The 15,603-nt window shown below is 37.3% G+C and overlaps 1 protein-coding gene and 1 long non-coding RNA gene across 4 annotated transcripts in view; one reads left to right on the top strand and one right to left on the bottom strand.

The window, feature by feature from the left end:
• The window catches only part of LOC123322688 (melatonin receptor type 1B-like), a 32,631-nt gene that overhangs the window by 14,944 nt on the left and 2,084 nt on the right, over positions 1-15,603 (bottom strand). The gene's annotated exons all lie outside the window — the stretch shown is intronic.
• LOC123322690 lies at positions 10,252-10,717 on the top strand. The gene is made up of 2 exons (XR_006539200.1): positions 10,252-10,389; positions 10,584-10,717. It is a non-coding gene; the product is annotated as an uncharacterized LOC123322690 (long non-coding RNA).

Raw genomic sequence — 15,603 nt, 5'->3', positions numbered from 1 at the left:
AAAACAGACGAACACACCCTCTGCTGAGGGGGAACAGTGTGGGGATTCTCACTCTCTGAGCTCGAGACCCACTAAAAACCCTTAACTGCTTCTTCATAGGTTCCGGGCATTATGCCTATCAACCAGTTGACTCTTATGGTTTCTGGACTCTCACACGATCATAGTCGTGTTGATAGTTGTATGCTGCCTATAGCTTTTATAGGTTAAGCTCTTCTTTGGTTACATTTAAATCCTTAACTGATCTCTCGGTCTTCGGTGGTAAGTTCTTGACCTTCTAGCTTCTTCCGTTGGATCGTAGTCGACTAATCTTCGTAGTTCCTCATTTGGATGTTGTTTGGCTTTGTCGAATATCCTTTCCGCCTTTCTCTTCATAAATTCTGTAACTGGTTCCCATTCCAATTCCTTGTAGATTTGTTTGTTCCTAACAAACCAGGGTACGTCCATCGCCATTCTAAGGAGTTTATTCTCAGTGGCCTGTATTCTCTTGATGTGGGTCTTGGCTGCGAAGCCCCATGCCGCCGATCCATGTGTGAGTTGTGGTCGCGCAATAGTTTTAATCATCGTCAACTTGATGTCCTTATTCATATGACTTCTTCTGCCTATGAGTGGATAAAGTTTACTCATTGCGGCTTTTGTTTTATCAACAGCACATTTGATGTGGTTTTTCCATGTAAGTCCTCTGTCAAGCGTCACTCCTAGGTATGTTGCTTCATTTTTCCATTCAACCTCTTCTCCATCAACTTCAAGGTTTTCTTCCATCATCAATCTTCTCTTTTGCAGTAATATTGCTTGAGTCTTTCTTCCATTGATTTGGATTTTCCATTTGATTCACCATTTGAGTAATTCATCTATGGCTTCCTGCAGTCTCCGGTGTATGATCTCTGGGCGTCGATGTCTGAACGCTATTCCTGTGTCATCTGCGTACAAGGTGAGCATATTTCTAGCATTCTTCGGGATATCATAGACGTATATTACGTAAAGCAGAGGTCCAAGTACCGATCCTTGAGGCACTCCCGCTTCCAACTGTCTGGTTTGAGAGGTTGCTCCATCTATTTTCACATAAAAGTTTCTATTCCTCAGATAGTTCCTTATAATCTTGCATAGCTTGGTCGAATATCCTGCTTTTTTCATCTTGTAGATTAGGCCTTCGTGCCATACTCTATCAAAAGCTCTCTCGATATCCATCAGAACTAATCCTGTGGCCTGTTTGGTCTGCATTCCTTCGGTGACGTATTCTATGAGCCGTAGTAATTGGAGTTCAGTCGAGTGTTCTCGTCGAAATCCAAATTGTTCGGGTGGAATTATCTTCAACATTTCTGTTTCCTCATTCAGCCTTTTGGCGATAACCCTCTCGACGACTTTTCCTAGTGCTGATAGTAGGCTGATTGGTCTATAATTTTGAGGAAATTTCCGTTCCTTTCCAGGGTTGTTGAAAACTATCATTTCTGCAGTTTTCCATCTCTTTGGGTAGTATTCGGTCCTCACCACTCCGTTTGTTATATTCGTCAAGGCTGCTATTCCTTTTCTAGGCAATTTCTTCAACATATAATTCGTTATCCTATCTTCTCCCGGTGCTTTCCGGTTTTTCAGTTTCATTATGATCTCTTTGATTTCTGTTGGTGAAGCCGGTTTTGGAATGATTTCGGTTTCCGGTGGTTCCATCATCAGTTCTTCGTTTGCCTCCACTTCCTCTTCTAGATCTTCATTGTCATCATCATTTCTGTAATTTATTCTGGCTTCTCTCTCAATTGAGTCGGCAAATGCTTCGGCTTTTTCAAGTCTCGTATATACCATTCCGTTTGCTCCATGCAGTGGAGGTATAACTGTCTGTTCTCGTCGTAAGCGTTTTTGCATTTTCCAAGCCGAGTGATCTATTGTATTCAGTTCCCTTAATCTCTGGTGCCATCTGTTATTACGCAGTTCTGTTAAAGCATTTTTCAATATCTGACTATGCTTATTCAGTTTCTTCTTGTCTTCTTCTCTTTTTGTTGTTCTGTAGATTTTCCTGAGACTTCTGTTCTTTTTTATAAGTTCCTTTATATCCCTTGGCGTATCTCCATGTGAATGTTTCGGAATTGGTTTCCTTATTCTCTTGGTGCTTTCTTCATAGGCTTCTTTTATTTGATTTTCCAATTTTTCAACTGCTTCATCTAATTCATCCCGGGTGTTTATTTGGGGAATTTCCGTGATTTTCTCCTGAAGTAAATTCTTATATTTCTCCCAGTCTGTGCGATCCTTGGTTTGTGTCTCTTCTTCGTTTCTTGGGCTATGTCCCACTATGAATTCTATGGGATTGTGGTCTGAAGTTCCGTCTTCTATTGTATCAATGCTGATTTCTTCAGTGATGTCTTTCATTACGACAATGTCCAGTACATCGGGTAGTCCATTTACTCTTGGTATGTAGGTCGGTATATCAGGTCCTATCACAACTGCATTAAGTTTTTCAGCATAAATCTTCAGTCTTCTCCCGTTGGTATTTTCCACCCTACTGTTCCATTCCTGCGATTTGCAGTTAAGATCACCAATTATGATTTTCGGGTGTCTTCCTTCTAGTAGCATTTTTAGATCCTCTTCCAGCATGTCCTTATCCGGTGATTTATAAGTCGAAATAATCTTCACTTGTCCTCGATTGGTATTCACAATAATCGATATTGCTTCTACTTCTTGACCATTGAATATTTGGTCGAAATGGTGATCCATATTCCGTCTAGCCAGTATAGCAACGCCACCTGTGCTGTTAGGTCTATCATTTCTGTAGATATCGTAATTGGGAAATGCTATCCGAACGTTGGGGTTTAGTCTTGTTTCTTGGAGAGCTATGACATCCGGTCTCTTCTCTTCAATCAGTTCTTCGAATTCTGGTCTGCGGGCTCTCAATCCTTCGACGTTCCAAGAGACGATTATGAGATTGTTCTTTATCGTCGTATCAGCCATTAAATATTCTTAATAATTTGCTGCATCTTCTTCTCAATCTCTTTCTCCAGATTCTGCATCATCGTGCTGAGGAGGTTTTTCGTGAACTTATCCAGTTCCTCAGTGATTCCAGAAATTCCTTTCCTGGAACGACGATTTTTGCCTTTTTCTTCTTTTTCGCTGGTTTCTTCGTCTCTTTGACTGCTTTGGTTGCAGTTTCCTGGGGTTTCTTCACTTCCGAAGAGTTTTGGGCTGGCTTCGGAGTATTTTGTGTTGGCCTCGAGCTGGTTTGGTTTGATCTTGGCGATCTCTTGGCCTTTTTAGTGACCAATTTCCATTCGCTACATCCCTTGTAGCTGGCTGGATGTCCTTGCTCTCCACAGAGAACACAAGAAGCATTTCGCTCCTCGTTCTCCCTGGTAAGCGTACACTCCTTGGAGCTATGATCACCGGAGCATTTCACGCACCTCCATGGAAAAGTGCACTTACTTTGGGCATGTCCATATCGCTGACAGCGATAACATTGTCCAGGCCCGGTCGTCCTTCTCTTAGGTTCAACAACACAGTTCATGTTGTAGAGCCTTCTCACCTCGAAAATACCCTTATTCTGGGTTTTAACCAGCAATAAGGGCATCGGCTTTTTTGTTATATTTGAGGTCATCCTTATGACCTCAGCATCGACGATCCCTTGATCCTTGAGGTCGTCAAGGATCGTCGGGATATCTGCATCCAGCGGTAAGTATCTCACTACCGCGTAAATTTTCTTTTCCTCCTCTCGTTGGAGAGTGTAAAACTCTCTGTTGATTTTGTGGAGGAATTCAGTGATCCTTCGATGATCTTGAGGGGTTTGTGGGACGACCCTAATTCCGTCCTTCACAGTTGTCGCTCTGCTGTAATTAATGCCGTTTCGCATTAACGCGTTGGAAATTGACGTCCATTCGGACGTACCTCTCAGGGTAACTGAGGGGATTTTTTCTTTTCTCTCCACTGGAGTGGTTTTCTCTTGGGCTGGGGTTTCCAAGACTCTTTTTTTGTTTGAGTCTTCATTGGACGAGGAGCTATCCTTCCTCACTCTTTTGGCGGGTGGGGAAATTTTGTTTTGAGGGGTTTTGACCACCTCCATCTTCTGTTTTTGAACCGGTAAGGTCACTTCTTGGACATTTTTCAAAATAATGTTCTTTTTGAGTGCTTTGGAGTAAGGACTTTCCTTATTTCCCTCCTGCAACTCGAGCCTCTCCCTGAGATTTTTAATCTCAGCAACTAAGCTGAGTAATGGAAGAAGACGCGCCAGAAATCGCTAATGTCGTGTCCGAACACGATATTTTGAGAGAGGAGAACGCAAGTTTGAAAGCGAGGGTGAATGAGCGTATCTACGCATCTATCTAGCTAAACAAAGTTTTTAGAATTTTATAATACTTATAAATTGTTTGTTTGTTCTTGTTGTTTTTACATTGTGTATATTGTTTTTTACAGGCTAGAAAAAGGGTACTGCCCGAAACGTCGCCGATTACTATTGTATTTTGAATAATATTAAACCCTGAATATCCAATACTGTTATTCTTTCATAAGTCACACAGGGTAAATACTTATCATTCTATAAAAATATTGTATTATTCTAATTTCAACATATAAAAACAATATAAAGTTTGTGCCATTCAAACAAAAAACAGATCTTTTCTCATTTTTTTTCGCTATTTTCAAATTACTATTTGAATTTATTTCATCTCATATACCGTATGATATTTCCCACCTGACAAGTAAATTGAAATTTTTTGAATACGGGCCTGCAATTTCTACTTCTTTTCTTGTGCTGACGGTGAATGCCTATAGAAAGAAGCTTGTGAAATATCAGCGAAAAATTTACCATATTAACGAAGTTTTGGGAGTCCACTTTCAACGGTTTTCTTCAATACAGATGTTTTTTCCCAGCAGGAATAAAAAAAGATAATATTATCAGATTTTGAATGTATTGGCTCCATTCTAAAATCAGTTGTTCTCGATCAATTCTAGTGATCAATAGTTTTTCTTTCGTTTGATTTTCTACACTCGATCGCTATGCAACGCGAAACACGCAATTTTACCCAAGAGGAATGTGCCCAAGCGGTAGTTTTGCGAGAAGAAGGGTGGAAATACACAAGAATTGCAGAAAGGTTTGGAGTTTCCCATAGATGTGTGTCCAGAATGTTGCAGCTATTCAGGGAGACAGGTATGGTATAAATGTCCGAAGACCAGGACAGGGTAGACCACGGGTAACAACTGCCATTCAAGAACGTTACTTGAGAGTTTTTTCGTTGAGACAAGGGTTTGCAACCGCTAGCCTCCTTCAAATTCAGCTTGAGCAAACTCATGAGGTGTAAATTAGCACTCAGACAATAAGAAATCGCCTCAGAGAATATGATTTAAGGCCTCGTGTCGCGGCAAGAGGCCCAGCTCTTACCCCAGCCCATCGAAGGGCGCGTTTGGATTTTGCGAGAGAGCATATCCTTTGGGAAGAGGCCGATTGGGAAATAGTTCTCTTCACAGATGAGTCTAGATTCTGCCTCTACCATTGTGATCGACGTCCACATGAAAGATATGCTCAGTGCAATTTCCTGAATACTACTGGTTTCGGGAGAGGATCGATTATGGTATGGGGTGGAATATCTTTGACTGCTCGCACAGACAAAATGGTCGTTGATAATGGAGCTATGAATGCTGATAAGTATATAAGGAATATTCTTGAAGAGCATGTAGTGCCATTTGCCCCATACATTGGTGAAAATTTCATTTTTATGGACGATAATGCCAGACCCCATCGTGCGCGCATCGTTCAGGAGTACCTTGAAGAGGTTGAAGTCTCTCGAATGGAATGGCCAGCAAGAAGTCCAGATCTCAATCCGATTGAGCAGGTTTGGGACAATCTCAATAGAAGGCTGAGAAGTTCAGAAAATCATCCAGCTACTCTTAATGACTTAGGAATCCAACTCGGAGAAATCTGGGAAGGATTAGATCAGAACATTTTAAGATCACTCATTTTGAGTATAAACCGTCGTTGCCGAGCTGTAATTAACGCAAGGGGTGGAAATAATAAGTATTAAATCACTTATCAGCATTTTAGTATTTTGAAAATTGTTAATTTCTCTTCTTTCACATAAGATTCGGTGAAATCCTGAATTTTTCTTCCATTTAATGTGTCTTGTTTTGTTCAAAACCTTCCCGAGAAGAAATAAGTTATAAAGTCAATGTACAGATAACTTTCATTAAAATTGAGATTTTCAGAATGTGCGTTATTTTTTTTGCGCAGTGTATTAGGTACTAGCATTGAGTATTAAATCCACTCAATACTCAATGGTACTAGGTACCATAGAGTTAATTCGAATTCGCTCATGTTATAAACTGTTCTTATGAATTGGGAAAATTTAAAGAATCATCGAAGAGGAGACACCTTATATACGAATAAATCAACATAACTATTGAGACATTGCGTAAGGAGTAATAATTTACACCAAAATATGACGATGGAATCAAGAAGGACTCAATGAAATATTGGTGAGGAAAAAGATCAAAGATTGTTTTTTTTTCGTTTTTCAATAATAATTGAAAAAAATTCTGTTTGCGTATCGTAGATATGTCAAAATCCGCTGTCACTTTATAAGGGATTCGCTAGGGTATCGACTTTATAATTTAGTTTGTCCCCTAGCATTCAAGAGTTCCCTAAACGTTGGTGAACACGAAATTGTAGCTAGGAGTCACTTAAATGGGCTTAGGTATTCCTTAAAATTTAGGGATCGTTGGTGAAAACGGGCATAAGACTTAAGAAAGGAATGTAATTGGCAGACGACGATCGAAAAGAAGCTGCGAGGAATCGTTGGATATCCTAATAGGTTGTTCAACAAAAGTAAGGGTTACCATTTAAAAAACCTCTATAACCCTCCACCCCCGTAGAGGGTGCATGACAATCTCCTCAATAAAAAAAAAGTTCGATTTGAAATAAAACTTGACCTGTTCCAGCATTTTACTACGAAACATTTAATCTATTGAAGCCTTAACAAAATTATCATCTTATACAGTTTTAAAAATGACCTTAGACGTACGAAGACTAAAACTTGTATTCCACAAATGTTCACGCGATTTGATATATGTACATAGTATAAAAGGCGAAAAATATGTAAATGTAAAATTCAGATATTTCCGGATTTATGCGGAATTTTGAAAATTTCTGAACTGGAATTAGTATGAAAAACACGACTTGTCTAGTGGAGTTAATACTTAGGCCCCGATATTATTTTACCCTCGTCTTGGACACACGGTATAAAGCATAGAGTAAGGAGTTCTTCAGGGAATTTCCAATTAAAACTTCAAACGAAATATTATTGACATTGAAAATACTGTTTTCTATAAAAATGAAGCAGAAAATGTTCAGAAGAAATATTTCAACATTAGCACAGGCAGCCAATCATCTACGACTCTATAATTACCAATAACAAAACAAACCCGAGTATTCTAGGTGACAGGAAGCCAAGTAGTCAGTCTCAAGTTCCAATGAAAACTCTTTTCTTAGAAGCATCTATTAGGCGTTCCTTCGATAGTCCCTTAATTAATAGTTCTCAACTAACCGGAAGTAGTTACTATCAATTAGTAACTGCTGGAAAATTTCCATATTACTTTGTCGATAAATTGATTCCATCCGTTTCGGAAAACACACTTCGCGCAGCGAATTGAGCTATTATGCGAATTTGCTGCTGCGAGCTTTGCATCGGCCTTATGCAATATGCAATATGAATACTTTAATATAATGGCCGTTTTCAATAAATTATCTATTCATCGTTTCAGTATGGAAGAGAAATCCATTCTGAAACTTATCAACATTATAGATCGTAGAAACTCGAATTGTTTTTCTATATTCACTAACTGAAAAGATGGATAGATAGGTTAATTGAAAATGGCCGTTAGTCCAATAGACAATGACTGGAATTGAACATCCAATCAAAGTTGGAGGAATTTTCTCAAAATGGCAAAAATTTTCCTGCTTTCCTGTTATGAACACAGGACATAATCCTGCACGCGATAAGTAGTTGCGACCCCATTCCAGCACACTTTGGAATTGAGAAGAAGATGATGATATCATTGAGTCTTAATGAATAGAAAAAAATGATATTATGTATCAATATAGAACCCTACCCTCGTCAAGAGTTGGAGATGGACATCAGCTATAGTAGCGCTCCAATTTAGTGATGTCCACGAGAGTCTCGTTTTCGAAAGTCTCGTCTTGTTTTAGAGATGAGACTTTTCTCGGTCTCGTACAGGAGTCTCGCAGTCTGGCTTCCGAATTTCTATTTTTTTCCAAAGATACAAGTTTTCGAAAGCAAGAAAAAATAAGTTGTTTCCATCGAAAATCAACACAATAATCGAGAGGAGAAATTCTTCATTCTACTACAATAAACATACGAAGACGAACGCACTAACTTTCAGGTTATGTGTATGAAAACACAAGCCGGTGGTCTTTGAGAAATTTCATAAATATTCCATTCATTTGAGGGTTCACTTTGAAAACTGTCTATATCGTAAGGTGAAGCAGCTGTGGCCTAAACAAATAATACGATTTTACTAGTAGGGATTTTGCGTTTTGCAGGCTTCAATAAATTGGTGGAATATAAAGCTGCATCCACATTGTGCCGCTGTGTCGGCTTGTGCCAACATGCCGCTGTATGCCGTTGAAAAATCGCTGAACTGTCGGTCTCCATCAAAGGAAGCCAACGGAAATTTATAGTGAGGATGTGCCATCCGCTGGCCCCAGTGGCTTCAAGCGGTTTCAGTTGCAATTTAGACTGTGTACACCCAAGTGGATGTGAATGCGTCGTCTCCCGTTGGCGTTGCCGATGAGAATACAATAATAAGAATTAAGTTTAGAATATTCAGAGGCACACCACCCGCCTATCAACAAGCGTTACGATCTGAATTGAACTAGTCAATTTGCCATCGTCAGGATGACTTAATGGAGTTCGTTCCACCGAAGGAGAGCAGATGCTGACCAGCTGACCATGGGTTCCTCTCTCATTTGACTTCGTCAGAGCAACACAGCTCTTTCTCCGATGAGAAAACGTTTGGAATTGTTGGACCCTTAAAATACCAATACCTCTTAGTAAATACTTGCAGAAGCTTCTGAGTATTAACGAGTATGAAACGAGATATCCGATTCAATCCCCTCCAGATCGAAACACGAAGACAATGGCATATGCATACGTCCCATATTTCCTCTAATTCAGTACTTTGGTCTGTATAATACAGACCATATGCGTGTGTGTATTGAGAAGGTAGAATGACGTTCAGTTTACGGCAGAATTGATGCCAAAAGTAAATTGGGAACATAAACACTGGATCTAGGAATATGCTTCACCTTCTTACTGGATTCCTTTCATGCCATTGTTGCTTCAGAAAGCACCTAATGAGAATAGATCTGACAGAAACTCAGTAATGGAGATTCTGAGGGAAGGAGGAAGAAATTCCATATCACCTGGTGACATTGCTAGCCAATGCAGAAAATGTTTCGAACGAGAAATTCACAAGAGCGAGGAGGTTAACCTCTTGGAGCCATCTCATCAGATATTGGAGTTAGTACCCTGGAACATATGTGTATCCACATCGTCGTGCCAAATTGCGAAGTGTTTGAAATACCTAATAACCCGTAGAGATATTATAATTTCTTTGAAGATGACCACCGTAGTTGTGGGCGAAACGAAGTGAAATATTCACAAAATAATATTGGATGAATCGAAAGAAATGATTCGCCAAGATAACCAGAACTATGGGTACATACCAAGTTTATATCTAGAGCAATAAGAACCAGCAATATCTAATAGATAGGTATTTAAATCAGCGATAATTAAGAAATTATATTGCCAGTAATAATATCTAAAAAGGTAAACAAATGTTACAAACATTTCCTGCTTTATGACTTTTCGCGAGTTATCACTTGAGCCAAGTAGAGGAAATCCTTCATTATTCTCAAATTATACGAGCAGCATATAGAATTTATTATCAATCGTGAAATTTTCTCACCATCTTACGAGTATCCTAACATCCCTGAACACTTTTAACGATGCTATAATTTGTTGCGAATTTATGTCTATTTCATGTTTCCAATAAAACAATGTGAACCAGTTTTTCTGCCATAAAATTTGATTCGCGTCAATACCTATATAAGTGGCTATCTGATTGATATTTTTCGATATCTTTATTAGTGCATCACATGCTTTTCAACATTTTTTGAATCAATTTGCCGGTGTTCAATTTGAGGTAATAGGATTTAGTTTTCCAATTGAAACGTGTTTGCTCAACATGCAAATTTTCCATTCTGTAATGAACAAAGTTCGCGCTCCGAAGTTGGAACATGTCGAAGCACTACATTCTGCATTACTTCGTTGTATGAAGTTTTAACAATTTCCAAGAACACTTCGATGGAAAATCGGTGTAAACAATTAATATTTTACTAATCAAGTAAGTTATTTTCTACGAAGGCGTAGAAAGGCCACATAACATTTTAAAGTATTTTTCGTTAAATTCCGACTTTGAAGTCGGAATAACATAATACTAGGTGTACATTATTATTTGAGTTTTCTTCTACGGGAGGTGATAACAATGATATGACAACCTTTTACAGGGTGTTCCATAACGACATGAATCTTTTTTAGGTATATTCCGGATGTTTTTTTGAAAAAACTTCTTTCTCATATATACTCGTGAGGATATCTCAATGGACAATAAATCAGTACACCCGGTGTGTTTTGATGTTTCTTCAGATTTCTTACATGAAGACGCAACGGTGGAAAAACCTCATATAGGCTGCTCTATGACGACGAATTGGTTCATTACCAATATACTGAGATAATCATGGAGGATTCAGGTTTCACAAAATAAACATGTTGTTCTTTAATATATATTGAACTTGATGTATTTTATTGAAAAAAATTGTCATTAAGTACATGTTTTTGAATAATTATGAATTAATCGTAAACAGGTAGAGGCCAGATTGGGCACAACCTCCCACCACCCCAGTACTGAAATAGTAACCATAAAATATCATTGAGCTCCCAACACTTTGGTGCGTGAGATCAATAGATGAATGAGGATATGGAATCAATGAACTTGTACAGTTATCTCTTTTCATTTAAGTAAAATGATGTCTCAATATGACATAGAAGACCCCAATATAGCATTTTGTAGCTAAGGAATCTCACCGAACATATTTGTTAGGTTGCAATTCCAAAGTTGAGTCGTAATTTTTTTAGTGGAATCATGTGGTTATTGCATGTGGCAACTAAGTTTTCCGACTATGGACATGGCCGAAAGGACCAGTTTCATAGAGGCCATATAGGTACTCTGCTGTTCATGGCAAATGCTCCACCAAGTCATTGCTGTCATTTGAATCTTTTTATTATGTTTTGTGTTGACCTCCAACACAAATTATAAAGATGAAAAATTTATTCAGGGGATGTAAATTTTCTTGTGAACAATGTGAACTATACAGGGTGAGACTTTGACTCGTTCAACAGTTAGATTCATTAGATTCTTGAGGTCAAAAAGAACACTTTTCCTTCACCATTTTTTCCGAATCAGCTCGGTTTAAGAGATACAGGCTGTTGAAAAACCATAAGAAAAATGTAATTTTCAGTTCTCTCACAAAAGGTTTTATCGAATGAAATGAATTTCGGAATATGATTTTTCTTTTATTTTATTAATCTTTTTCGAACACAAGATATCACACATGTCAGTTTTCTTATTATGACCCATACGTACCATGAAAATACCAAAAATTCAAAGAGCCCAACTCTTGAAACTGAGTTGGACGCTATCTAATGAATTTTGAACGTTTTGTACAATGAAAGTATTCCTCATATTTTTTCGTTTAATGCTCCCGTTTCTAGTAATTTGATGTTCAAGAATTAAAATGTAACTCTGAAATTTGAAAAATTGGGTACTTTGGCTGAATACAACTCTGTGTAAAAGATCCACAGATGTGCAGTGTCACAGATTTAGCTAGTTATTAATCTGTAGGTAATTTCGTTCTTCTGGGGGGTGGCACATCTTATTATGAAAATTTAAAATGGCTATATCTTATAATCAGGGGCGAATCGGAAAAAATGGTAAAGGAAAAAAGTGTTTCTTTCGATCTCAAGAATCTACTGTTGTAATTGTATTTTTTGACATATCATTCTGAGTATGCAAGACACAAGTCTCCCCAAAATAGCTCTGACAGACCGTCTGCTCCGATATTCCTGAACAGTACTGTCAGTATTTCAGAGACGATGCCTATTGGCCCAGTCGTTCGAGTTCTATTGTTATTCGATTGCGGGCCAGTAAAACCAGCAATATCGGAACAGGCCCAGAGAGTGCCCGTAAACCAGGAGGCCAGTATAAGCGGTTTAAGGATACACTACATCAATCCCTAAAAGTCTATGGTGCACACTGCACAGTTATAATGCAGAGACAAGTTATGTTTTATGTTATGTTATGTTATGTTATGTTATAATGCAGACTCGAGAAGAATACAGCGGCGGCCAGATCTGGTTGGTGACCATCCATGCCCGGAGTGTGGAAGGTCTGTAGGTCACGGTTGGGTCTCTTCAGTCACAGGAGGGCACTCAGTCATAATAACCCTAAGAAATTATAAGTCTGGTGTTTTTTTTTGTATGTCTTTTTGTATCATATAATCATTATAATCCATGTCTGCAGCTATCTTAGTATGAAGATGTGATAACCTTCAGATCACAAGATCGGTAAACTGGCAAATGACAATATAAATATTTGTCAGACATTGTCTCATATTGGTAATTGACGGTATAATGGATTACTCGCACAAATTATAATTAAATCATCTGAAATGATCGAGATCTATCAACCGAATTCACAGATGAACTGAACAGAATAAGTTTCTCGGCTGTTAATGAAGATTGTGATATGCATTCTATTGACTTTGTTTGCAAAAATGAACCCGAAATTTCAAAAGTCCAAATGGAAAAATAATGTTTTTATTTTGGATAATGATGCATTCAAAACTGTATTTATTGATTCTTCATACCAGAAACAAAAAAAAATTTCGAACAAATTGAAGTTTTACACTATTTCTCGACACTTACCAGTTTTCACACATTTATAATTGCTTAAATAAGTAAAAAAACTTTGAATTACAAATAAACATTTATTAATTTTAATTTCAAATATCAGTCAACGGAAGAACTTCGCAATTTCTAAATAAAGCTACCTACAGTAAAGAAAAAAAAACACATCCTAAAACAGGTGGAACTACCTCTGTGGAAGGATCCTCGATTCTCAGATTGCCAAAAGATCTACAAATATGGAAATTCCTTATGCTATATGCTGTGATTTAGAAAATCTGATTCGCATTAATAACTCTCAGGTTTCTCCTGAGGAAATTAGAACTAATCAATACTATTTCCATTGAAGAGGTGAACCGTGAGCCCTAGATTAGGTATCTTCTAAGAGAAACTGTAAAATGTAATTTTTTTAGATTTGGGTACCTAAACACGTGAACAATGTATGATATTAATAGAAACTTTCATATTTCTGCTTATTCAAATGAAATTTTATGATGATTTTGAAACATTACGAAAATTAAACCTAAAATAGTTTCACAACTGAAATATCATATGATTTTTCGATTTTTCCACAATATCATGATACTCTCTGTTTTCGGAGTTATTTCCTGAATTTCAAGAAAACTTTCAATTTCATTCATACCGCGGATATGATATTTTTAGTTTGTTTTCAGGAAAAGAATCAGAATTCGATAAATAAATATCGAAAGAGAATGAAAACCCTATATACAGATTTGGCATATTTTTGTGAACAATATGTAGAATTTTTATCGTTCACATCAGAGTGAAAAACATGCACTAAGTTACTTCAATAGCATTTTCTGGAAATTTCATTCATACAATATGAGAATCGGAAAGGGAAACAATGAAGTTGATATAGCTACTTCCGGTATAACCGGAAGTGACAATAACATGAAAATATTTCAGATATTCTTGGCATGACGGAAATACACCCAAAATAAATTTCATGAAAATATCTTGATTTCCCGTATCCTTTTTGGTGAGGTAAAGAAATAATGACCCTTTAAATAGGGAGGGGCATACTCGGAGTCGCATAAATAATTGTTTGCTTGAAAACCTTTCTGTTCCGAGTGGTAGGCCTTTGAACTTCTGGGAAAAATAAATCAATAGTCATCATTTGATATCCACGCGATATAATGGAAGAATTGAGAAGAAGAGGGAAAAATTGCAGACAATTGATATGCAATTAAAACAGCAGTCCCTGGCTTTTGCAATCCTTAAATGTTATCAATTCTATAATATAACAGGGTGAGTCTTTGACTTGTACATTAATTTTAAAAGAAGATTCCAAAGGTGAAAAGAAACATTTTTTCCCCGTGTCGGTTGAGAAGATATAGGATCCGGAAAATCCATAAAAAATGTTATGTTCAATACATATAAATATCTTACGAACGATTCTATCGAATGCTGCCTTAGATTTGGACGAAAATAGTTATTTCTGTATCTAGTGCGCGAAGTACTACTTTGGTGATTGAGAACTTTTTTTTAACGAGGCGCAGCCGAGTAAAAAAAATAGTCGAGATCACCAAATTATTTCGCGCATGAGATGCAAACAAAATTTTTTCTACAAATGTCAAAAATGTTATTCTTAAATGAGTAACATGCTTAGCTTGATATGTAAAATAGTATTGAAATGTCAGGATCAGGTGCTGTCACCCCTACGACAGTTGCTTGCAAATCAAAAATGGATAGTCTTCCAACTCCCAAAACTACGATATCACGAGCTGAATCTGAGTTATCTGGTTAAGGAATAAATATTGGTTCGTGCACTGGCTGCACCATTTATGTTAACATTGTAAATAATAAATAAAATTAGGTAGTGATAAATTTTCTCACAATTTGAAAGCCTCAATTATTGTTTTATTAATAATAAATGAATTATTTCTTGGATTTTTGCTTGATTGAGGAACATAAAGGTTAAGATATAAAAATCCCATATAGTTTACATGCAGTGTGCGAAGCAAGTATTTCGCACACCACTTCGCGCACGGTGTCATGATAACGAAGGAAAATGAAAAAAAGGGTCACTTCGCATATTGTTGTCAATGAGCGAACCTTGTCGCAATAAATTATTATATAAATATTTTAAATCATGAGAATGATCTTTACTGATATAAAAAATACCAGGTTACTTAAAACTTTTAGGTTTACGATGTTTTTTTGCTGAATTTCTAGGAAATCTAGAAAACCATACCACATGGTGAGACATCGCATATTTTCATTTTAAGCACAGTTCATAGAAACCTCACGTAAATTTTCAAAGTCCGATTTCGTCCCCCTCCTACGGCCCGATAATGGATTCTATCGATTAATTAGCATCAAGTGCTTCATTAGGAATCTAGAAAACCATACCACATGGTGAGCCATCGCATATTTTCATTTTTACCAGGTTTCAAAGAAATCTCACGTAAATTTTCGATTTCACCCGTCCCGACAATGGATTAAACTGAACGATCAATAAGGAATACAAGGGTAATTATACACACTAAAAATCATTTTCAATATACAGTACTCGATTAACATTCTTTTCATCGGAGATTACAATTTTCAATCCAAGTTGACGCGCCACGGCACA

This window comes from Coccinella septempunctata, chromosome 1 (genome assembly GCF_907165205.1).
Source record: "Coccinella septempunctata chromosome 1, icCocSept1.1, whole genome shotgun sequence".
NCBI classification, from domain to species: Eukaryota; Metazoa; Arthropoda; class Insecta; order Coleoptera; family Coccinellidae; genus Coccinella; species Coccinella septempunctata.
The sequence above is the reverse complement of the archived record's forward strand: the minus strand, read 5'-3'. Positions and strand labels throughout refer to the sequence as shown.